This window comes from Zalophus californianus, chromosome X (assembly GCF_009762305.2).
Source record: "Zalophus californianus isolate mZalCal1 chromosome X, mZalCal1.pri.v2, whole genome shotgun sequence".
Taxonomy (NCBI): domain Eukaryota; kingdom Metazoa; phylum Chordata; class Mammalia; order Carnivora; family Otariidae; genus Zalophus; species Zalophus californianus.
This window is the reverse complement of record NC_045612.1, coordinates 34,643,502-34,668,449: the sequence shown is the minus strand read 5'-3', so window position 1 is coordinate 34,668,449 and position 24,948 is coordinate 34,643,502. Positions and strand designations below refer to the sequence as shown.

At 36.9% G+C, this 24,948-nt stretch overlaps 2 pseudogenes; both read left to right on the top strand.

Annotated features, from left to right (window-relative positions):
* Positions 1 to 6,575: 6,575 nt before the first annotated feature.
* Positions 6,576 to 7,153, top strand: LOC113930479 (annotated as a pseudogene).
* Positions 7,154 to 10,820: 3,667 nt separating this feature from the next.
* On the top strand, positions 10,821 to 16,250 carry LOC113930480 (annotated as a pseudogene).
* The last annotated feature ends 8,698 nt before the right edge of the window (positions 16,251 to 24,948 follow it).

The following is a 24,948-nucleotide window of genomic DNA, read 5'->3' as shown; positions in this document are numbered from 1 at the left end:
AAAATTGTTCTCAAATGCCTTCTACGCATATTTTCTCTTTCATGTAGAGAATCTTAGCCACTTTAATAAAGAAAGGTTTCTATTACCACATTTTCACGTCTCCCTCACAACTTTGGGTGGGATGAAATTAAGAAAGGGTGACTATCTCTTTTCCAGGCTAATTTATATGTATAGCCCATATAATAAACATCGGTTAAAAGAATTACACGAAGGTAATATTTTGTTGCCTTCTTTCTCTTCTTACTCATCTCTGCATTCAGTATTACAAAGCTATTTGTTATTGATATAATTAAATTCAATAAATATTTATTGAGTACCTACTGGGCACAAGGATGTACAGCTGATATAAGGAAGGGTAAGATCTAGTTTCTGCCCATGTGATACTTCCAATCCTGCAAAGTAGTAAGACAAATATGCAAGTGACTACAACACAATATTGATTAAATTAAGTATCAATAGAAAAGTAGGGGCAAAATTCCAAAGGGCATCTAGGGAGCACCCACCTCAGGGTGGGTCTCAAAAAATATAGATATTTTGATAAGGAATAAAGACTGTGAAGGCAGATGGAACTGCATGAGCCAAAACATAAAGATAGGAAACTGAAAAGTGGGTGTGAAAAACAGAAATGAAAACTAGAGATAGAGATTTGGGAATAGTATTCTGAGTGATAAGATACAAGGAGGGTGACTAGGGTATGCAAGAAGTTCACAGACAGTGATGCTGGCAGAAATATGGCAAACAATGAAGGACAATCCATATCCAAAATAAGTTTTTATTCCAATGAAGACAACTCTGTCCACAACCCCTCGCAGCCATGATGGCAGGTATCTGACACCCTCCAATAAATGGAGGGGATCAGGATTGGTCACTGCTATAGATTGACTTTGGACACAACAGTGATGATAGCCAGGGATGTCTTGGGGCAGGAAAGTCTATATAATTGAGCACAGGCATACTTTCCATTCCTGCCACCAAGACCATTTTTTCCTTCATGAGTTATTTTGAATAACCTCTGGAGTAGCTGAGGATAAAAGTTTACTTGACGTCCACCGTATAGGTCATTTTGTCTACTTGATTATTGAAAGGGCACCTTTGCAGTAAATGTATTTAGGGAGAACTTACACAAGACACAAATATCTACACATTTGAGACCGTTCTAAGAGGTCCATCCAAATTCCTCTTTCCCAAACTTCTTGTCATCAATCCTTTAATTTTGTTCCTGTTTAGTCCCTGACCATCTGTTCATGCTAATAGCTACTGTCCATGAATTAGTGTAGATGCATTCTTTAAGACATTTTGCTCTGCAGGCGAACTGGGCCTCCAGATAAACACTGGAGTTCGGAGCTCTGCTCACATGGAGGATTGTCCTTTCTTATTACCCATTAGGGATACTCTCAAGTAGGGCTGTAATATGACAGTACTCCACCTCTGCCTTGTGAGAGCATACTGTCTGATTGCAGAACCTTCTATAAATCAAACATGAGTCTTCTTCTCCTAAGCCAATGATCACCGTGACCTCCTCATGGGGACATAGGAATAGACTGAGGGAGAAGTGGCAGCCAGGAAGAAAAAGTGCTACTGGAATGTAAGCACCATGCTTGGACAAGTCATTTGTGGTCTCAGCACCAACTTGAGAGTGGTCCTACAGACTCCACTTCGTGGCTTGGTTGATCAACCATTTTGTTTTTTAATGATGGGACGTTCCATATGCAAATAAATAAATAATAACATAGTTACGTTCCATAGTCAGGCATTCCTTCTCTACCAAAGCATGGGTGTCATAATGGAAGTTCTGGGAATGCCTTAATAGAAGTTCCTTTTAAGTGACTTTAGCAAACCAATAGTATATAATACAGCATTGCTAAAGTCCTCCCATCATTTGAATGGCTTTTCCTTTAAATTTTTTTTTAATTTTTTATTATGTTATGTTAGTAACATACAGTACTTCACCATACAGTACTTCATTAGTTTTTGATGTAGTGTTCCATGATTCATTGTTTGCGTCCTTTAAAATTTTTATAAATTAAAATTGTGAATAGAATATTCCCTTATGATAACCGCAAAGAAATCCAATGTGAAATTCCTATATCCACAAGAACCCTGCAGGTTTTACCTAATGCACTAGCCTACACAATTGCTTGCATAGATAAAGCAAAGTTGAGAACGGATGTAGTCTGAAATGAAAACACCAACATTATCTCAGCCTCTCAGGGAGTTAATTAAGTACCCTATCCTGAGTCGCAGTCTCCTAGAATAAATTTAATTCACTACAATGGTTGTCACTAGTTAATACTCAAAACTTGACAAGATATATATATATATATATATATATATGCACATCTGGATGGACGTGTGAGTTTTCTAAGATATTTTTCACTAACATTTATCCAGTGTGAAATGTCAAGGAAGACTACTGAATGCGATAAGAAAGTAAGCTGTGTATAAGACAAACCATTACATGAAAACAGCTGGAGTCTTGTGGATTATGTAATTCAGAAAGTACTGTTGGTTTCTGCTATTTATAGTCTTTTTCGTATTTTACATTCATATGTAGCTCTGTGGTTTTCTAAATGAAAGATTCAGGTTTTGAAAGCCAATCTCGGTCCTAATGTTTCCCAAATCTTGTTTTAATGTATAGAAGCATAAGAGGAGTAAGCAAAAATTTAGAGTTGTAACATCTCTATAAAAGAAAAAACAAACGGTCTCAACCCAAGTTTCTCAAAGAGATCTCCTATGAACATCTTGTGTTTATGTGTGAAATGAATTATTGGTGTGGAAGGAGAAAAATATTCAGCAGCAGTCATTCTGGTATCCAGACTGGAAAACACAGCTATTTGGGCAGCCCCTAAATTTTTTCTTAATTTATTCTGACTTCCTTGCAAAGCATGCCACATCGTGAAAACCCAGGGGGTATAAATCTGTTGCAAGGGCAGGAAAACTCCCACTGGCTGGGTGGGTGTTTGCTTGCAGATGAGAAAATTGATCGAGAAAAAAAATCTCCTTTACTGAGCGACTTTGCATCAAGGAGACTAGGTGATGCAGAACAAAAAAATTGTATATTCATTGGCTGTGTTCGTACAAATGAAAGTGTCAAACTTATCTTTTGGCAATGTAAATTGACTCTACAGGCAAATACACTGCAATAATATCAACAGGCCTCACATAAACTGAAGAAAATTGCCTTCCTAGAGTCATATATGCCAAGCCTGATTCAGAACATGGCACACTGCCTTGGCATTGTTTGTGTGTAGGTGTCCTTCACTCATAAAGGTTAGCTGCAGGTGCACTTACAGCTACTCATCAGTATGGTACAGAGGCACGTAATGATGTAACAGGAAGCATGATTTATGGAGCAAGTCAAATAACTTAATTTTAGTGGGAAGCTAAGAGAATAGGGTGCTCTGAATTAATTTCTGATTAAGAGACAATTGAATAAAATATGTTTTATGGAGGCCTTATAGCTATAAAGCTTTCTAAAATATGCTGGTTCACATTCCTACCTAGCAGGCACATGGTGAAGGGTCTTGCTGGACTCTCTGATTTCTGTCAATGAGTCAATAATTTTGCCTATCACCCCTTTTTACACTAAGACTCTCTTCTAAGACCATAATACATATTGATCTACTTACGACTTTTATATAAGATGTGCCTTCCAATAAACCACCTTTTACAGTTGAGGACACTCTGGTAGGGAGAGTTAGAACTAGGGTACTTTAAACATAGAGCCCACATTCTTAACCTCTTTGTCATGCTGCCCCCAAAGCACAGTATACAATCACTGAGATGCTGAATATTCCATGTCTTTGGTTATTTCTTCCTTGGTTTTCAGAACCAGTTCTCAAGTCATAATCAATCCCATACCATCCTTTAAATTGCCATTGCTTCTTACCAACCAATTCTTGACATTTTCATATGTTTCCAGAACAAATACAGAGTACTCTAATTGACTGATCCATCTGTCTTCACTCTTCACCTGTGGTTCATTGTATACAATATTACAAGATTAATCTTTTGGGAGCACGACCTGATTGACGTGTCTATGCACTTGTTCCTTGCTCTAATATAAGAATCTGGTGGTCTAGCCAAACCCAGATCCTAATTCTACCCTTGCATCTTGGCCAGTCAGCCCACTTGTACTATTATACTCAATTGGAATGCCTTCCTCTTCCCTACCTACTGGAAACCAATACCCATATTTCAGGTCATATTTTAAGGTTTCCCCAATCTCCATAAATAATATCAGCCTACAGCAACTATCTCATTACCTACACCAAACATTTGACAACGATTCAACTTAAGATCTAGCTCTCTACTTTCACTTTGTAAGTAAAAGCTGAATTTAGAATTGATGGCAGAGTTCTATGGTTGTAGAAGGTTTAGATAATATTTAATTGAATATTAATTGGCCCCAAAATATTCGGCAAAAATTTTCCTTTTAATTAAATTCATTTTTTCTGGAAGAGAATAGAAAATTCAGGTTAATTGCCAATTAAGTTATTTTGAGTCTTGTTAAAAGAAGGATTACTGTTTTGCCCATCCAGAGCCTAATTCTCTACTGCATAAAAATTATTGAGTAATAGGAATTTGTTTAGTGTTTCAAGTATCCTGTGAAATTTAAAAATTTTTAATTACTAGCAGTAAATTCTCTATGTGCTATGAAAAATACCCATTACCTAAGTAGAGTAGAATCTGGAAGCCTGAACACTTTCAGATTTGAGAACTACCATAATCATGGATATTCCAAAGTGTGTGTTTTGGAGAGGGATGGGGAATTGAAAGATGAAAGATGGAGTCATTAAGAAAACAAAATATAATCAACATTCATTTCCAACGTGTGCACATAGAGGGATTGCTCATTTGGCTTGCATATGTAGTCATAATTTATCAGTCTTCATCTAATCACAAGCAAAGTATCCACAAATTTATAAGACTGGCTTGTGATCAACAATATAGAAATCAGGGCAGTATTTATGGTCTTAAAAGAATTTACCAGAAAATGTGTTGATCCTGGGAATAAGTGAAGTAACACTTACAAACATATGGGAGAAAGATCAGTACAATGAAACCCCATTTTCAATGAAAAGTTGAAATGTAATTGCAAAAGCTTTTTTTTAGGAGAAACTTTAACTTACAGTAAACATATGCAGTTAATAAACTTGAATTATTTTATATAAGAGGTTATCATGGAAACGGTGACAGAATGAAATGTCACAAAAAGAACTACCATTATCTAATGCATTCTTCATACTTGGTGACAAAAGACGTAATGATTAAAGTTATATTCTCAAAATCATCTGTCACTCCCACAGGTTAGCAATTTTCCCATGTAGTAGAAAATGCCTGTGATAAACAGATTTGTCACATGTCAATTAAAGAAAATAAAGATTAAAGTCCTCCAATAATATGCTGGAGAAAAATAACATGTTTTGATATTTTAGCATTACCAAAGTTCACATTTCATTTTAGAACTGCCAGGAAAATAATAAAAAGTGCTGTGTGAAAAACATGGTCTTTAAATTCAATTTCCCACTGATGTGTTAATGAACTTGAAAAAAATCAAAGTATAATATGAAAAGCACAAGGCAAATTACAAATAGGGCAAGCTATTTTTAATAGCATACCTCAATAAAAGTAGACATTACTCTTAATATTTTCATTACTGAAGTTTTTACAAAGACATTTTCAATTAACAGCAAATCTGGTTTTTCTGTCCACTATATTCTTAGAACTTAAAAAAACTTGCCCAGAGTTTAATAAAGCTAACAGTAATTGATAAGAACAGGCTTTTCCTGGATGAATAGAAATCTCATACAGGTATTCCTTCCTTTGTGCAATAAATGTGCAACTAAAAGCATAGAAGTTTTTATTTTTATTATTTCTCCCTTTAAAAAATCAAGGGGGGGGGTGCCTGGCTGGTTCGGTAGATAGAGCATGAAATTCCTGATCTAAGGGCTGTGAGTTCGAGCCTCACATTGGGTGTAGAGATTACTTAAAAATCTGAAAGAAAGAAAGAAAGAGGGAAAAAGAAAGAAAGAAAGAAGAAAGAGGGAAAGAAAGAAAGAAAGAAAGAAAGAAAGAAAGAAAGAAAGAAAGAAAGAAAGAAAGAAAGAAAGAAAGAAAGAAAGAAAGAAAGAAAGAAAGAAAGAAAGAAAGAAATTTAAATAAAAACTTGGAAGAAAAAATAAATAAATAAAAATTTAAATGCCAGAGGAACGATGCAAATTGTACATTGTTTGGTAAGGCAAATAATCAAGTTGCGATATTTTTTTTCTAGTCAGTTCAAATTTTCATATAAAACAATTTGCCCGAAACTTTTTCATCAAAATTGAAATAATATGGGAAGTACAGAGAGTCATAGAATATTTTCTGTGAAGGAAGCAAACATAGGCATTATACTTTTTAATTTAATTATGAAATCAGCAACATGTTTCTACTTAAACTTCCTCGAGTGGTGGTTGCCAGCGGGAAAGGAGGATGGAGGTTAAGAGGTACAAACTTCCAGTTATAAAATAAATAAGCCCTGGGGATGAAAGGTCTAGCGTAAGAGCTCTGTCTCCTCGGTCTGCACAGCAACCATGCTGCCCTACGCCATTGTCTACTCCCCTGTTCGAAGCCAGAGCTGGAAGGAGGAGGTGGAGACCTGGCTGCAGGGCTCCCTCAAGGCCTCCTGTCTGTATGGGCAACTTCCACGTTCCAGGAGGGGACCTTACCCTGTACCAGTCTGATGGCATCCTGTGATACCCAGGCCACTCCTTCGGGCTGTCTGGGAAGGACCAGTGGGAGGTGGCCCTGGTGGACATGGTGAATGATGGCATGGAGAATATCCACTGCAAATACCTCATCCTCATCTACAACTACTAGGAGTCAAGCAAGTAGGAGTATGTGAAGGCACTACTGGGCGCCTGAAGACTGTTGAGACCCTACTGTCCCAGAACCAGGGGCCTCAGGTCTTCATCGTGGGCAACAGGATCTCCTTCGCAGACTTCAACCTGCTGGACTTGTTGCTGATTCACCAGGTCCTGGCCCTCAGCTGCCTGGACTCCTCCCCGCTGCTCTCAGCCTACCTGGGCACCTCCACACCTGGCCCAAGCTCAAGGCCTTCCTGGCCTCCTCCAAGCACGCGAACCTCCCTATCAACGGCAACCGGAGATAGTGAGGGCTTGTGGCACCCTCAGCAGAAAGCAGAGGCTGCCTGCCTTCCTCTCCCCGGGACCAGTAAAATTTCCAAGTGAGAATTAAAAAAAAAAAAAAGTATAGCCTAGGAAATAGAGTCAATGGTATTGTAATAATGTATTGTCACAGATGGTAACTACACTTACGGTGAGCATTTTATAATGTATATAATTGTCTAATCGCTATGGTTGTACACCTAAAACTACTATAATATTGTATGTCAACTATATTTCAATAAAAAATGCATCTCCAAAACAAGAATTAAACGCCCTTATGACAATTTTTTCAACCTAGGAAGCTACTTTTCACTCTATTTTTAATTAGAAAGCAAAATTCTCTTCTCTTCATAATACTTCTTTATATGGCAGCTATTTGCTTACTGTTATTGGACATTTAAATTCTTTTTTGCTTAAGCTTCTTATTCACTCCTTTACAAGTTGTTGATATCATAATGGGAAAGGTTTTGCTCAGTGCTAACTCAGCAGGAATACTTCAAAAACTGTTCTAAAATATCTTGAACACTGGTAAAATGGGGAGGGAAGGTTTATCAAAAAAGGGTATGGAGTTTTAAAGTGAGCTTATGAAGCAGATTAAAACAGTCAGAACTTGCAACAGTGGAAATTAATTAGTTTCAGATTTAAGGAAAAAAATCTGTAAGAAAGTGTGAAAGGACTTCAAATAAGAACTGAGTAAAAGTGACCTACATTTCCATACATAAATCAAGTTGCATTCAGATATTTATTTTGAAATTTTCACACATTTACCAACTAAAGGCAAAAATGCTCCAATTACATATATAAAGTATCCAGATCATGACTTGCAAAGTCCTACCACAAGATAGTCGGATCACATCTGCAGTATCATATGCAATTCTTTGTACCATATTTTAAAAACAAATATTTCCAGAAGCAGGCAAGCAAGATTGTGAGTAAGCCTAAAATTCCACAATGTTTAGTGTGAGGAAAAGAAACTTAGGGGACACTTGATGTCCATTTTCAAATAACTTGGCTACCGTATAAGAGAAGGAATACGTTTATTCTGTGAAGCTCCAGAAGGTAAATCTGAGCGAAATGACAACTCAGTGCGAGCAAACATCTTATGAAAGGCAAAAGGAATGGGCTGCCTCTTGAGGCAGCCAGCAACTCATCATTGACCACGATCTAGCAGAGACTAACACGATTCATCAGAGATGCAACACTACAGTAAGATTAATTACTTGGTTATTGTTTTAAATAAGGAAAATTCATTAGACTACCTATAGGATTGCTACAAAAAAGTCCAAATGAACTTTTAGGGTTTATTAACCTATCAAAATTTCAAAATCCCTTCCTACTATCAGAGTAACAAATGCATTTAATGAAAACAAGCATAAGTAATTTGCAAAATAACTCCATAAATCACTTTTTCCCCAATTTTATTATAATTCTTATTTTGGTAAAATCTGACTTTTTTACAGATTAATTTCTTTTTAGGCCTTGGGCCAAAGGTTCATGAATTAACTATATAATTTACTTATATTAGCTTTATATTAAGAAAGTTATTTTTAAAAAGAAAGTTATTAATGATTAAGATTATACAATGAGGAAAGGACAGTGTCTTCAATAACTAGTGTTGGGAAAACTGGACAGCGATATGCAAAAGAATGAAACTGGACCCCTATCTTATACCACTCATAAAAATCAATTCAAAATGTGTTAAAGATCAGACTATAAGACCGAGAACCATTAAACTCCTGGAAGAAAACATAGGGGTAAGCTCCTTCACATCAGTCTTGACTATGAGTTTTTGGATTTGAAACCAAAAGCAAAGGCAAAAAAGCAAAGGCCAAGCGAACAAGTAGGACCACATCAAATTAAAAGCTTCCACACAGCAAAAGAAACCATCAACAAAATGAAAAGACGACCTATGAAATGGGAGAAAATGTTTGTAAACCACATATCCAATAAGGGGTTAACATTCAAAATATACAAGGAACTCAGATAACTCAATGGCAAAAATAAAAATTAAAAAAAACAATAAATGGGCAAAGGACCTGAATCGACATTTTGCCCAAGAAGACATACAAATAACCAACAGGTACATGAAAATGTGCACAACATCACTCATCATCAGGGTAATGCAGATCAAAACCACAATGGGATACCACCTTACACCTGTTAGGCTGGCTAGTATCATCAAAAAGACAAGAGATACCAACTGCTGGTAAGGATGTGAAGAAAAGAGAACCTTTGTACACTACTGATGGAAAAGTAAACTGGTACAACTATTATGGAAAACAGTACTGAGCTTCCTCAAACAGTTAAAAATAGAACCACCATGTGATACAGCAATCCCACTTGTGAGTATACATCCAAAGGAAACAAACCACCATCTCAAAGAGATATCTATATTCCATGTTCATTGCAGCATTATTCACACTAGCCAAGGTATGAAAACAACCTAAGTGTGTTTGTCAGCAACACATGAATGGATCAAGAAAATGTGGGTGTGTGTGTGTGTGTGTGCGTGCGTGTTTGTGTGTGTGAAAGAGAGAGAAAGAGAGAGAGAGAGATGAAATATTATTCAGCCTTAAAAACAAGAGAATCATTCTTTGCAGCAACATGGATTAACCTCCAAGGTATTATGTTAAATGAAATAAACCAGACAGAGGAAAACAAATACTGCATGGTATCCCTTATATATGGAATCTCAGGAGGAGGGAGGGGAGGGACGGAAGTAAGGAAGGAAGGAAGGGAGGGAGGGAGGAAGGAAGGAAGGAAGGAAGGGAGGGAGGAAGGGAGGGAGGGAGGGAGGAAGGAAGGGAGGGAGGAAGGGAGGAAGGGAGGAAGGGAGGGAGGGAGGAAGGGAGGGAGGGAGGGAGGGAGGAAGGAAGGGAGGAAGGGAGGAAGGAAGGAAGGAAGGAAGGGAGGGAGGAAGGGAGGAAGGGAGGGAGGAAGGAAGGGAGGGAGGGAGGGAGGAAGGGAGGGAGGAAGGAAGGGAGGGAGGAAGGGAGGAAGGGAGGAAGGAAGGGAGGAAAAGAAGGTAGGCAGGAAGGAAGAAATGAAAGGAACAAAGAGTGAGAAAGTCAAACTCATAGAAATAGATGCTGGGGTGGTGAGGGAATAAGAGAGGCCAGTAAAAGGCTACAAACTTTCAGTTTTAAGATGAACAGGTCTGAGAATATCATGTATAAAATGGTTACTATAGTTGATAATACTGTATAATTGAAATTTGCCAAGAGAGTAGAACTTACGTTTTTTCACCACAAAAAAAAAAAAAAAGGTAAAAAAAAGGCTATGGATGTGTTAAGTAACTCAATGGTGAGAAACCTTTCACAATGTATACATATATCAAATCATCATGTTGCAACCTTTAAATGTATTACAATTTTATTTGTCAGTCATATCTCAAAAGAGCTGAAAAATACAAAATAATATAATTCAAAATTGAGATGTGTAGAGTAGTAAGAAACTTTAATTCTCTGTTTGTCTTCAAACATTCTAAAATGTTTTCTGTTATACTTTTTGACAAGTTCTTCCAGAAAAGTTCATTGCTTAGCTTGCGGAAGATAGACTAGTCTTTAGTGAGTCAGGTCTAAAACCAGAGCCTAGCACTGCATGGGAGAATCTAGCCCAATTTACAACTTCACCTCGAAAAGTTTTGCTACAATGGGGCCAATTTTTTTTCTTCAAGTTGACCATTCGTACAAGGGTAAAAATTAACACACAACTTAAAGAAAGCTGTGCAACTATATGAACACAGAGTAAGTGTATTTTAGCTCCTTCCAACTCTTAGACAAATTCTACTCGACGGATAGTAATACTAATAAGCATTTTAAACTTCAACTATGTGCTAGATCTATCAAGGTACTGGAGACACAAATATGACCTATATATTGACTGTCACTATGCCCCATGCAGTTCAGTCTAATGAGAGGGACAGACAAGTGGTAATGGCAATATGATGCAGTCCGTACTATAATAGAGGCTGTTACCATGTAAGCATCAAACAGGAGCGAGACAAGTGGGTGACCCTACAGATTATATTTGAAAATGGTTGGTTGGGCAGGCAAATAAAAAGATCCAGGCAGAAGGCATAGGCTGAACAAGCAGACCCCTTGAAAGAAAATGAGTTGTTCCTACTGGATGAGTGAATTTTATACGGAGAAGGGTGGGAGATGGGGCCAGAGATATCATCAAGGACTAAACCAAGAAAGGACATTTTTTAACCCATAATTAGGATTTTTTTGGAAAGATTTTTATTATTTACTTGACAGAGAGAGACACAGCCAGAGAAGGAACACCAGCAGGGGGAGTGGGAGAGGGAGCAGGAAGCCCCACGTGGGGCTCGATCCCAGGACCCTGGGATCATGACCTGAACCGAAGGCAGACGCCTAACGACTGAGCCACCCAGGCACCCCCATAATTAGGATTTTTAACTTTCTCCTACACATGCAAGTGGGAGCCACTGCCAGGCTTTAAGCAGCAAAAAGACAAAGAAATTCAGGCTAAGAACTCGGGGTCCTGAGATCGAGCCCCATGTCGGGCTACTCTCTCCCTCTGTCCCTACCTCCCGCTCATGTGTGTCCACTCTCTCGCTCACTCTCTCTCAAATAAAGAAATGAAATCTTAAAAAAATAAGAGATATACCTTGTTACTAAAGTGATTCAATGGCACTGGAGACAAAGAGGAAGGGACTGACTCGATATATTTCTGAAAGTATATCAGAGTTAATGAAATGAGTGAAAATTTGGGATGAGGGAAAGGATGATGGGACAATGTCACGTATGACTCACCTTTGTCTCTGAGGCTGTTGGGTTGGTGGAAAAAACATCAACACAAGATGAACAACTGATTTGAAAATATTATAAATAACTTTGGTTTTGAAAAACCTTTTTGGGTTTTGAGGTGCCTATAAGATATGCATGTGTTTTGGTCAAAGTGTCTAGTAGGAAGTTGGGGTTATAGATCTGGAGTTGGACATTCCTTCCTCAAAATGGCTTCTTAATTGCCCAGTGTTGGTGTATTCAAATAGCTGTATAGGTTGATGTATTTGCTTTCCTGAAACATGTTGCCCACTTCTTATGATGACACGCTGCAATTAAGCAAGATATTTATTATAATAAATTGTGCATGGAATTACAGAACTGAAAAAAAGCTTCGGAAATTATTACACTCTTCTTTTTGTTTTGGATTAAAAACTGCACCAAATGCATTCCCAGAAACACCACTGATTTCTTTAAAATCTCTGGCGTAGATGACTAACAACTCCCTTGATAATGTTGTCTAGCATCTCACTGAGCTGATAGGAGGATTTTGCTACTGCTAGTCTATACCCTTCATGCTGCAAGTGTCGTTCTTTCTGGTCTTATCCTTAGTGGAAATGGAGAACAGCTGTTTAATGCTAATGGAAAAATCAGCAAATTTAAAATTGTTGAATACACACTTTAGATTTTAACTGAATTATGAACTTGGCAATATTTATGAATTTAAAGCATGAAAATACAAACTAGATTCATCACGATATTTTTCCAACTGCATGGAAGTGTGATAAAACAGTGTTCAGAACTCTCAACATTAAAAACTCAAAGTATTGCCCTTGAAAACGATGTTCTGTGAATCTTAAAGTGATTAAATATTTTTGGATAAAGTGTCTGGAAGTATTTTTAAGCCATACAGATCTCAAATGAAATGGGTAGTACTAAAAAATGAAAATAAATCACTATTTGTATTCCTCGTTGAAATATCAGCCACCCACAATCTTTAGAACCTCTGATATTGTATCCAACTAGAAAATTTATTGGTAGTGGAGGTTTACATGTGTTTTAAGTGAAATATTAAAAATTATAATCATTTTTATGTAATTCCAAAGGGTGAACATAATCATTTTTTGTAGTCCTAAAAGCCGCATTTATTTGTGCTTGCTCATCCTCACACCTACTGATTTCAAGGATGGGTAATAAAAGGAAATAGAAATACAAGAGAAAAATGATTTCTTGACTTAAATATAATTCATTCCCTATTGCTACCCCCTGATTAACTGAGTCTCAGTAAAAACATTCCCCATCTTCTTGAACCTATCTAGCAGAGTTTTTCCCATGAAAACGCAGCTGTTTTGTCATTGGAAGCTAAAGTTGGCCACTTCCAACTTCTTAACCTATTTAAACTCCAAAGGGGGAAATGTCCAAGGGAACATAAATCTTATGGGTGATCTATTTCAAAGGTAGTAGTTTTGTTTATTTTCAAATTGAAGTGATTTTACAATGTTGTAAATAGGTTGAACTATAATGCAGATGGTGAATAAAGGAAAAATGTTTCTCTTGAAAATGCTCCCTGCACCAAAAGGCCACATGGAAGTCAAACACATTACCCCCACCAATATAAAAAACAAAACATGTGGATGGACTTATTTGCTGTATAAACTTATTATTTCCTAAGTCTGTGGAGACAAGAGAGTAACAAAACCAGAAAAATTTATCAAAGAAACACATGACCATGGTAAGACTACCTAAACCTTTACATGACTCCACATTTCTAAGACTCACCAAATGACCTCTATCAAGTCCATTGCTTTAAAAGTGTCTAAGAGGTCGTGCCGGCCTTGCCGAGCCCCGACGGGCCGGCGGGCTCCCCTGAGGAGGCAGGGAGGGGAGGGCTGGGCCGGCCGGCGGGTGGGCTACGATGCCCGAACTTCTGCGCTGCCCCCAACTGCACGAGGAAGAGCACGCAGTCGGACCTGGCCTTTTTCAGGTTCCCGCGGGATCCGGCCAGATCCCAGAAGTGGGTGGAGAATTGTAGGAGAGCGAACTTAGAAGATAAAACACCTGATCAACTAAATAAACATTATCAATTATGTGCCAAACACTTTGAGACCTATATGATCTGTAGAACTAGTCCTTACAGGACAGTCCTTCAAGATAATGCAATACCAACAATATTTGATCTTACCAGTCATTTGAACAATCCACGTAGTAGACACAGAAAACGAATAAAAGAATTGAGTGAAGATGAAGTCAGGACACTGAAACAGAAAAAAATTGATGAAACTTCTGAACAGGAACCAAAACATAAAGAAATAAACAACAGCAACGCTCAGAATCCCAGTGCAGAAGGGGGTGAAGAACAGGATGAAGACATTTACCTTTAACCCTTGAAGAGAAAGAAAACAAAGAATACTTAAAATATTTATTTGAAATGTTGATTCTTATGGGAAAACAAAACATACCTCTGGATGGGGACGAAACTGATGAAATCCCAGAGGGTCTCTTTACTCCGGATACCTGCCAAGCACTGCTGGAGTGCCCGGTAAATTCTGGCGAAGAGGTTCGGAGAAAGCGCTTTGAGACAACAGCAGTTAACACATTGTTCTGCTCGAAAACACAGCTGAAACAGATGCTAGACATCTGTGAGAGCTGTATTCGGGAGGAGACTCTCAGGGAAGTGAGAGACTCCCACTTCTTTTCCATCATCACTGATGACGTAGTGGACATAGCGGGGGAAGAACACTTGCCTGTGTTGGTGAGGTTTGTTGATGAATCTCATAACCTGAGAGAGGAATTTGTGGGCTTCTTGCCTTATGAAGCTGATGTAGAAATTTTGGCTGTAAAATTTCACACGATGGTAACTGAGAGGTGGGGGTTAAACATGGAGTATTGTCGTGGCCAGGCTTACATTGCGTCCAGTGGATTTTCTCCAAAATGAAAGTTGTTGCGTCTAGACTTAGAGAAATATCCCCAAGCTGTCTACACACTTTGCTCTTCCTGTGCCTTAAATATGTGGTTGGCAAAATCAGTGCCGTTGTGGGAGTATCTGTTGCGTTAGAACAATTGAGGGTTTGTTCTTTCTTCCATCGATCTCCACAATTGCTTTTAGAGCTTGACAATGTAATTTCTCTCCTCTTTCAGAACAATGAGGAAAAGGGTAAAGAACTGAAGGAAATCTGCCATTCTCAGTGGACAGGCAGCCACGATGCCTTTGAAATTTTAGTGGACCTCCTACAAGCACTTGTTTTATGTTTAGATGGTATAAATAGTGATACAAATATTAGATGGAATAACTGTATAGCTGGTCGAGCTTCTGTTCTCTGCAGTGCAGTAACAGATTTTGATTTCATCATGACCATTGTTGTTCTTAAAAATGTCCTATCTTTTACAAGAGCCTTTGGGAAAAACCTTCAAGGGCAAACCTCTGCTGTCTTCTTGGCAGCCAGTAGCTTGACTGCGGTGCTGCATTCACAAAATGAAGTGATGGAAAATATTGAAGTTTATCATGAATTTTGGTTCAAAGAAGCCACAAATTTGGCAACTAAGCTTATATTCAGAAGAAACTCCCTGGGAAATCCCGCAGAGCCCAGCAAGGCAACCTGGAATCTCAGCTCACTTCTGAGAGTTACTATAAAGACACTCTAGCTGTTCCAACAGTAGAACACATTATCAGGAACTGAAAGATATATTCTCAGAACAGCACCTCAAAGCTCTTAAATGCTTATCTCTTGTACCCTCTGTCATGGGACAGCTCAAATTCAACACATCGGATGAGCACCATGCTGACATGTACAGAAGTGACTTGCCCAATCCCGACACACTCTCAGCTGAGCTGCGTGGCTGGAGAATCAAGTGGAAACACAGAGGGAAAGACAGAGAGCTTCCATCCACCATTTATGAAGCCCTGCATCTACCAGACATCAAGTTTTTTCCTAATGTTTATGCATTGCTGAAAGTCCTATGTATTCTTCCTGTGATGAAGGGTGAGAATGAATGCTATGAAAATGGACGGAAGCGTCTCAGAGCATCCCCGAGGAACACTTTGACAGACCAAAGGTCAAGTAACTTGACTTTGCCAAACATAAATTTTGATATAAAACATGATCTGGATTTAATGATGGACACATACATCAAACTATAACAACTAAGTCAGAGCTTCCTACAGATAACTCAGAAACCATTGAAAATACCTAAAAGACTTAGAGTAGGCTTTCTCTTATGTTTGATATTTGTAAAAATCTGTAAGAAATTTGAAAACATCGTACAGAAAAGCTGTCAGGTGTATGCAGGCCACTTAATCGCTGAATATCTTGACCTGCCGACCTCTCATTGAGTACATTAGTCATTGGTAATCTGCCTATTTAAATGGCCCCTGTTTAAACTTCATGCTTTGGAGACAACCTGTTCAGAAGATAGCATTGAAAGTGCCACATTACACTTCTGTGGGATCTCTGCTAATGGCACTTGGGAATTTTTTTACTTAAGTCATTTTAGATAAAACATTTATCACTGGATCCAATTATCTGGTATTGAGTTAGCAGTTCTTAGAAGATAAAGATTTTGAAGAGGTATGGGAGGAAGAAGTACATTTTATAAAATGTTACAATGAAGTTCAGAGTGACCTTTGAATAGTAGGAGTGTTAGTATGTTAAAAATCTGTAATGGACAGTTAAGGGAGTTACGAGAGAGAGAGAGAGAGAGAGAGAGAGAAACACGCGAGCTTGCCAGGCAAGGATTGCAGTAGAGATTTTGTCTTTCTCAAGTAAACTTAAAGGAACTAGCTGCAGGTAAAGTTTGAATGGGAGAGCCTGCCATTGTTGTTCCACATTGGATTGTTGCTGTTTACATTCCTTTGTCAAGCCTACATCTTCATAAGCTCTTTAGCAAGTGTATGTAGAACACCTACGTCTTCATAAGCTTTTTAGCAGGTATATGTTGAATACCTCTGTTCATGGTCAAGACAGGATCAGAGGCCATGGATACTGACAACTGATTTGTCTGTTTTCCTCTGTCTTTTTCCATGACTATATCTACTGCCTCGTCTTGATTTATAAACAAAACATGGAAAACCTACAAAAATAAGTGTTTTGTGGTTTATCTAAGAATAATACAGAAAATATTGCTGTTATTTTTGGAAGAAAATCAATTTTGTAGAGTTTTTTCAACCTAATAAAAATGTGAATTTTGTTTAAAAATAAAATAAAATAAATAAAAGTGTCTAAGAACCCTGATCCTGGAATAAAATAGACCTGCATTTATAATCCTGATTCTACAATGTACTTCCTGGGTGACCTTAGTCAAGTCATAAGCCTTATTTTTTTAAAGATTTTATTTATTTATTTTAATAAATAGAGAGACAGAGATAGTGAGAGAGAGCACAGGCGGGGAGGAGAGGGAGAAGAAGACTCCCCACTAAACAGGGAGCCTGACAGTGGGCTCCATCCCAGGACCCTGAGATCATGACCTGAGCCGAAGGTAGACCCTTAACGGACTGAGCCACCCAGGCGCCCAAGTCACAAACTTTAATCTTTGGTTTTCTCATCAAAGAAGGATACTAATGCTTACCTTGTAGGGCATGTGCTGTCTAAATGCTACAATGCATGCAAAAATACCTGGCACATAATGTTGAATTACTACAGTTATTATTATGACTTCACTGTTATTTTATCAGTCACACAGATTAGTTTAGTGTTGTTGCTTATTTAGTACATTTTCCACTGTTTCATTATGATTGCATTTTTCTTGACTACACTGGTCCCATATCTGAAGTATTCTCACATTTACCCATATATAAATACCTATCCACTAATATAATGTCTTAGTAACACATCCATATGTATCTGCCAATATTCTTCTCTTGATAGAATGTTTCCTGGTGTAAACTAAGAAAAAGACTTTTGAATTCTGTGTCACACTTAGCAGTGACCAAACTATCACAGCTCACAGCACCTACTATTATGAAAGGAATAATGATTAACTGCATCTTTGAACCATCTTCTCAACAGCCCTACAAATCTGTGATACTTGTTAAAGATTGACAGCCTATGTCTACTGCTTCTATTCAGTCTATCAAGTTGGTATCGATGAAATTAGTTCAGTGTCATTCCAGAAGAAACAGACAGAGATGACAAATCTCAAGTGGGACTAGATGCAAATTATTGATTAAAGCAACAGTTCATCACATACTATAATTGATAAAGCATTAGGGCTGCCGAGTGCTCCAAATTCCTGTTCATTACCTGATACACACTATATTCCTATGCACTAAAGGACAAGTCCTGCATGTATACATCTGTGTTTATGTGTATGTGTATGCATGTGTGTTTTGCAATGGAATATTACTCAACCATGAAAAAGAATGAAATCTTGCCATTTGCAACAACATGAATGGAGCTAGAGGGTATTATGCTAAGCAAAAAAAGTCAAAGACAAATACCACATTTGTGATTTCACTCATATGTGGCATTTAAGAAACAAAACAAACAAACATGAAGGGAAAAAAGAAAGGCAAACCAAGAAACAGACTCTTAACTACAGAAAACACATAGATGGTTACCAGAGGGGAGATGGGTAAGGGATAGGTTAAATCAGTGATGGGGATTAAGGAGTGCACTTGTCGTGATGAGCACTGGGTGATGGATGGAATCGTTGAATCACTAAATTCTTTACCTGAAACTAATATTATGCTGTATGTTCACTCACCGGAATTTAAATAAAAACTTAATCAGATATTTTAAAAAAGAACAACTCCTGCAATATTGAATATTCTTAAAGATTGTACTATCCTAGAAGTCCAAAGTGTCTCTCCAGATTTAATAGACCACTCTATAATTTAGGCAATATGATGTTGCTAATTATAGCTCAATGTTCTAAGGTGACTATCAGAATAGCAAAGAAGAAATAATTACTAAAATAAACTACTATCTTTATGAAAGCTTCCAAAATTCATGTCACATGTAAATGACATTTTGAAATTCAGAAACAAAAATTAGATAATGGGGATGGTTTCAAAACTGAATATGTTTTTTAAAAACCACTGGATCATATACCTTAAAGGGGGTGAATTTTATTGTTTGTGAATTGTATCTCAATAAAGCTGTAAATAAAAATTTTAGAAACCATGTTGGAGAGTAATAGAAGAAAAATCCCATTTGAATATCCCCCAAGGGAAAAATAAGGGAGCACTGCTTTCAAAAGGAATTAAAATTGTCAGCTACATTTTATGAGTTTCAAGATAAGGACGATTTCAACAAACTTTTCAAGCACATTAAAGACATTTTATATGTAGGCATTTGTTCCTAAGTAAAATCTTGATTAATTATAAATGATTTAGACCTAATTGTTAGTATCTTCCAAATTGTATAAAGTAGAAAGGCCAGCTGCTTCAGTTTCCTTCCCTGTCATCTTTTGGAGGGCAAGAGAAGTGCAAAGGAGAGGAGAAATAGAAGAAAAGAGTGAGTCAAACTTTTATTAACTAAGAACAAATTAACATTGCCCCAGGTGGTCTCCAGAGCTCTTATTACTTACCTTCTTCTTGCTAAGTTTAAATCTGGAGCTAGGGGGAAAAAAAGACAGAAAATGCATAAATCATCCTCAAAGGACAATGCAGAAGCAAAGAGGCCATGAAGCTTAAGAAAGGGAGCAGTGAATGGAATGATAATTGGAACACCGCATCAACAGAAACCACTTCAAATTCAACCTGGAATTTCCACTTCTTGAAATCAATCTCAAATTAAGACTATGTGAACAGTCACACATTTTCTAACTTGAAAATATAGCAAAGATATTGGAGTTTTGCCACCCCTCCTTAGAGATGTTTAAATGTGATTGGCACTATCTATATGGCCATAGAAATGTACCCTTGTCTTCCCTTAAATTACCAGCGTGCTACATCGGAAGTTTCTTATGTTTAACATCCAACTGATTCACCATCAAATGTGGTCAGCTTTGACTTCTGCCCTGGTTATTGGGTGAAGAGTTTATCTTGGGTTATCAGGAATATCAAGTCTTTAGAGCTTTTGGTTGGGAAAACTGCCATATGGTTTTTTTCTGTAATTATTTTCTGGTGAATATTCTATAGTTGAGAATTTTCACTAAATCTTATAGGTGTTGCTCACATTAAGGCAAAAAAACCCAAACCTTAAAGAATGTCTGATTCTTCTGAGAATGGCCTTTTAGGAGCACTGTACACAGACTTTATTAGCCTCTTTGTACGGAAATATAATGTTAATGTAGGGTTAGGTTCTCATCTGGGTTGATTGCAATGTCCTAAAAATACTTTTATTTTTCAATAACTTCCAATGTTAAATTTGCAAAATTAATTGTACTTTTCATGCACTAGTGAATGGAACACAAATGAAACATCACTGCTGCTTTTTGTGAAGTGTCGACTTGAAAAGACAAAGGGACATGTAACTGTATAATCAGCTATAAATGAGGAGCAAACAAATCACTTCTATCAATTAATAGATTCTGCTCTGGAGAATGCTGTCAAGACTAACAGCCCTAACTTGAAAATTATCTTCAAAAACAAACCAAAGGATCATAAAACTTTCACTGTTCAAATGATAAGACTCCAGCAAGGTCTTCTATTACTAAGAATTATTGCATTTATGAAATATTCCACAATCCACTTCCCAGTGTAGTAGGAAACATTATGAAGCCAGTAAAGCCAAGGTCTATGCCAGCAGTCATTAGTACAACTGTCAGAACAAAAAAAAAACAGGAAAAGTTTTTCAATAATTTAGCATTTTTCACTTTAACAACTTCTGAAGTTCATGAGTCTTCAAAAAAAAGTAAGATATTGCATTTCATCTATAATAAGGCTAGGTCTACTTTGATTTGCATTTTAATCTGGTACCTGATCAAACTGTCTCTCTGTAATAGTTTTTTGTGCCACATGGTGTATATTTTAGCTTCCTTGGATAAGCAAGTCAGAACTCAGACTTTGCAACCAAGTAAGAAGTCAAGCTCTTAAAATTTAAAAGCAGGGATGATTGAATTGTGGCACACTATCTGCAATAACACAGAGGTGGCTTTCTCAGAGAAAATGCCTCCTTAATAAATCCAATATTGTACTTTAAACCTCTTTTCCATTCTAAACACAACCAATAGACAACCAGCATAGTGAAGATTAAAATTGTAGGTCAGTTTGTGTATTAATTTTGGATTTGGTCATGAAATCACCTAGTGCTCATTTTTTCCTAAAGTAAAGCTTTCTTAATTAAGTTTATTAATTAGCTTTATGAGAGATTATATACATACTATTGGTTCTTCCACACATTTGCAAACCATATGCAACAACATAATTTTTTAAACCCTCAAATTTAAAGGATTTCTAGCCATGGTTACACTGTGAAGTTATAAATATTTCAGATTACACAGCATGTGAGTGAATGCTGAGTAGGGCTCAGCAGTTCTAATTTATATTATTAATCCATCTATTCTTCTGGAAGGGGGGTGAGGAGATACATTTGTTCCAGTTTTATTATACTAATACCATTAATAGCCAGATTAGTGATACGTGTTTCTGTGAAAATATTATTTATCTTCAATTTTGAAATATTGCCCTAAATGTCATCTTTAGCCCCTAGGAAAAATTACATCTTTGGGTTTCCACTGAAGCAGACATATGGAAGTTAGAACGAATGGCAGAACTCTTGCCTACTCTGAGAGAAACTGTCACTCAATAAATTACATAAGTAGGACACCTTTTTTTTGGTTCCACCAGTGTGTTTGTGCTTTCACTTGATTTGACAAAATATTAGGATCATAAAACATTAATCATCAGACATAGCTGTTAAGGACTTCATGATATTTCCCCAAATTAAAAAAAAAATGTTGCATAGATTCTTAAGGCAATATCAAAAGAGATGTTAATAACTATAACATCATCGAAATAACTGTCTAGTGTTTGAGATCACCTTTTTAGTTGTGTATGTTCTATTAAGATTGTTTTTTTTCTCTGAAGGGTGAAATTGCAAATGACTCTGTTGGGATTTTTTTAATGCCATATTACTTGATCACAAACTTAAAAAAAAAAAAAAAAACTCTCAACAAGCCAGGACTACTGATAGATAGAATCTAGCCACAATACTTTGTAATCAAACCAGACAATAGAGATGCTCCTTCCCACTGTGTCACTTGGCTTGAAATAGTATGATGATCAGTTCTTCTCTACATCTTTAGCTTTTTTCTTTGTGTCTTTTAAACTTCAGCCAAGTTGCCCTGACAGAAAGATTGAGGTCATCATCAAGTCAGAAATGCACAGACAAATTTAACAATGACAGACTAAACCATCTAGTTCTTAATTTAGCAGCTATTCTTAGTTATTGTGTATACCGCTTTAAAAGATAAAGGTTGATTTTTGTATTATATCTTAGCAGATGAAGATTACTGGCCAAATGGAAAGCTAACGAAGTTTAATTGTCTCGCAAATCTTCCCCTAGTTTTCTACCAGCAGTGTAAGCATTCATTACTCTCCACTAAAAGATCACCTAGGAAAGGATTTTTACTATCATTGTTCTACTAATGACCAGAAGACACACAAAGAGTAAAATGATATCACTTCAAAAATCAAAAGGCCAGAAAATAAATTTTGACTCTGGCAGATCTACTCTCGACTCTCATTACAGGACAATAGGCATCTAATCATTCTGTCTAGGTTTTTGCTTCAAGTTAAACTCCACTTTGGGAGAATAAAGGATTTCTATACTCGTCCATAAATAAAAATATATAAAATTTTTTGGTGGTAAGAAAATATTTAAGGTTTTTTTTTTTTTTTTTAGTCTTGAAAGACAGGACATTTGCTATTACTTGCTTTTGATGTGTCATCTTGAGTGAACTTGTGTGGTTCTAGCCTTGGAAATGTGTAGAGACTTAGTCCTCCAAGTTTGTTGGTAAGGAGTAAGGAAAATCTTCATTTCTTTGGCATAATATTACAATCTGTGGCAGAGACTTCTTTATATTTACCAATGCAGCCCGGTTCAGATATTTTACTAAAAGGGCATGGTTAACACGTTATTCATAGTAGGAGAGGTAGGAAAATATCCTTCAGTCTGCTCTACTTCCATTAATCTATCGGAAGTTGATAAACTGACAAGATATTTTGAGAGAAGGAGGTGTCACTTGGATAAGGGTATGACGCAGGTCTTAAGTCTATGTAAACATGTCATGATGAGAAGAGAGAGAAGCAAAGTCTGATAAAGAGAAGAAAGTAACCATTAACAAAGCAAAAGATTGGTGCTTATTAATCAACTAAGTAATGCTTGTTGGCCAGCTTCCCAATGATGATGATAGAAAAGATGATGAGATTGGTGGTGGTGGCAGTAGTGGTGGTAGTGATAGTGTGCTTGGTTCTGCTACACTAAATCTGATGGTTTCCAACATATGTTATTTTTAGGAGACGGCAGATGTTAAGGGTTTGCCAAAACCCCTATGACATATTTGATACCGCAGATGAATTAGAACAGGGGGTATGGAGCTTATAAGCCATGTTATCCAATTGAATTAGTTAAACTTAGTAGATTATGTTGCTTACTGGGAAGGGTATGGATATCAAGCTAAGAAAATAATAGAGCTGTATGAGTTCTGTGGTGAAATTGATTATTGTTTAAAATTTTATGTACAAGATTTTTTTCTGTTAGGTAGGTAGGTAGCATCTTACAGTGAAATATAGACCATGGTTCATATTCCTGTTTAAGGAGTATACACAAAGAGGAGAAATTTATCTTTTTTCAAAAATACTGAAAGTTTTCAGTAGAAGATCTTTGGGGAGGAAAAAGTGACATATTTTGAGCATTACTGATAAATAAATTCCTTTTTATCTTTGTTACCCCATCTGCAAAACAACAGTTGATAACATTCAAAGGGGATTTTAAACTCAAGCATTTTTCCCCTTTTGAATTGCAAATTCTAGTTTAAAGAGCTCTTTCTCGCCTTTTAGATGTGTGCTTGGCTCATACGTCTATTGGAGTTACGGTATATGTCTATTTCGTGTGCAATGTGTTGAGTTCATTGCAGCCTTCGGGAAACTAAGAAACAACAACTCTCTGAACTAAGCTTAACTTTGCATCATACTGAACAAATGGCCTCACTTGTAACACAGCTTTATGTGATGATATGATTTATTGAGGTCCAGGAGATATTTTGGATTGTTAATTTAAATTCAATCTTTAAAAAATCTGGCAGCACTGAACTAATAATGAATAATAACTCTTGGGACAAGAATAAAGGAATAGAGTCAAATAAACAAAAGCAGGTCACTCAGTTATACAAAGACTGCATGATAAGGTACGTATTTTTGAAATTCCTTAACTCTAGATTCCAAGGTTGATCTGTGCATGTTCTATAACTTATCCTTCACTCCCATTTGTCATATCTTGATGAATTATATCACTTCCGACATAAAATGATTGTATAATCAGGATTTAGTTCAAAGGCTTCTTTGGTATACTTGTTAGCCCGAAATTCTTGCCAATTTGTACAGTCACATAAAATGATTAGTAGGGAAACAAATAAACAAAGCTGCCAAAGCATTATTTCCAGTTGTGCTTCGATTTGTTCTCTATGCCAGTTCTTAGTGAAAATTTTCTTTCGGCAAATCTCAAGAGTCTCAGGCAAAGATGTTACTGAAGAATATTGAAGTCCATGCACACATATTATGCCGGTTAATAAAGAACAAATTCTCCTTTTGTTAAAGCTAACATTCAATTTGTGTTCGTGAAATTCCCATAGTAACCTTCGATTTAATTTACATCTTTTAATCATACCCTGATATTTTTAATTCGATCATTTTCATAGTATTCTAGAATTATAAAGGTATCCCAACATAATACTGTTGTTTTCATGATCATAAGCTTCCTGAAGCTTATTTTCCATGGAAGTCAGTAGCTAGCAAGCGCACCAGGATCAACAAAACCGTCTTGTGGTCTTGGTGAAAAGCTGCTTCTTTCCTGCGGCAAAGCCGAATCTATGGCAAGTCCGCAGTGTATAACTTCCTCAGTCTGTTTTTCAAAAACTTCAACGTTCTTTTT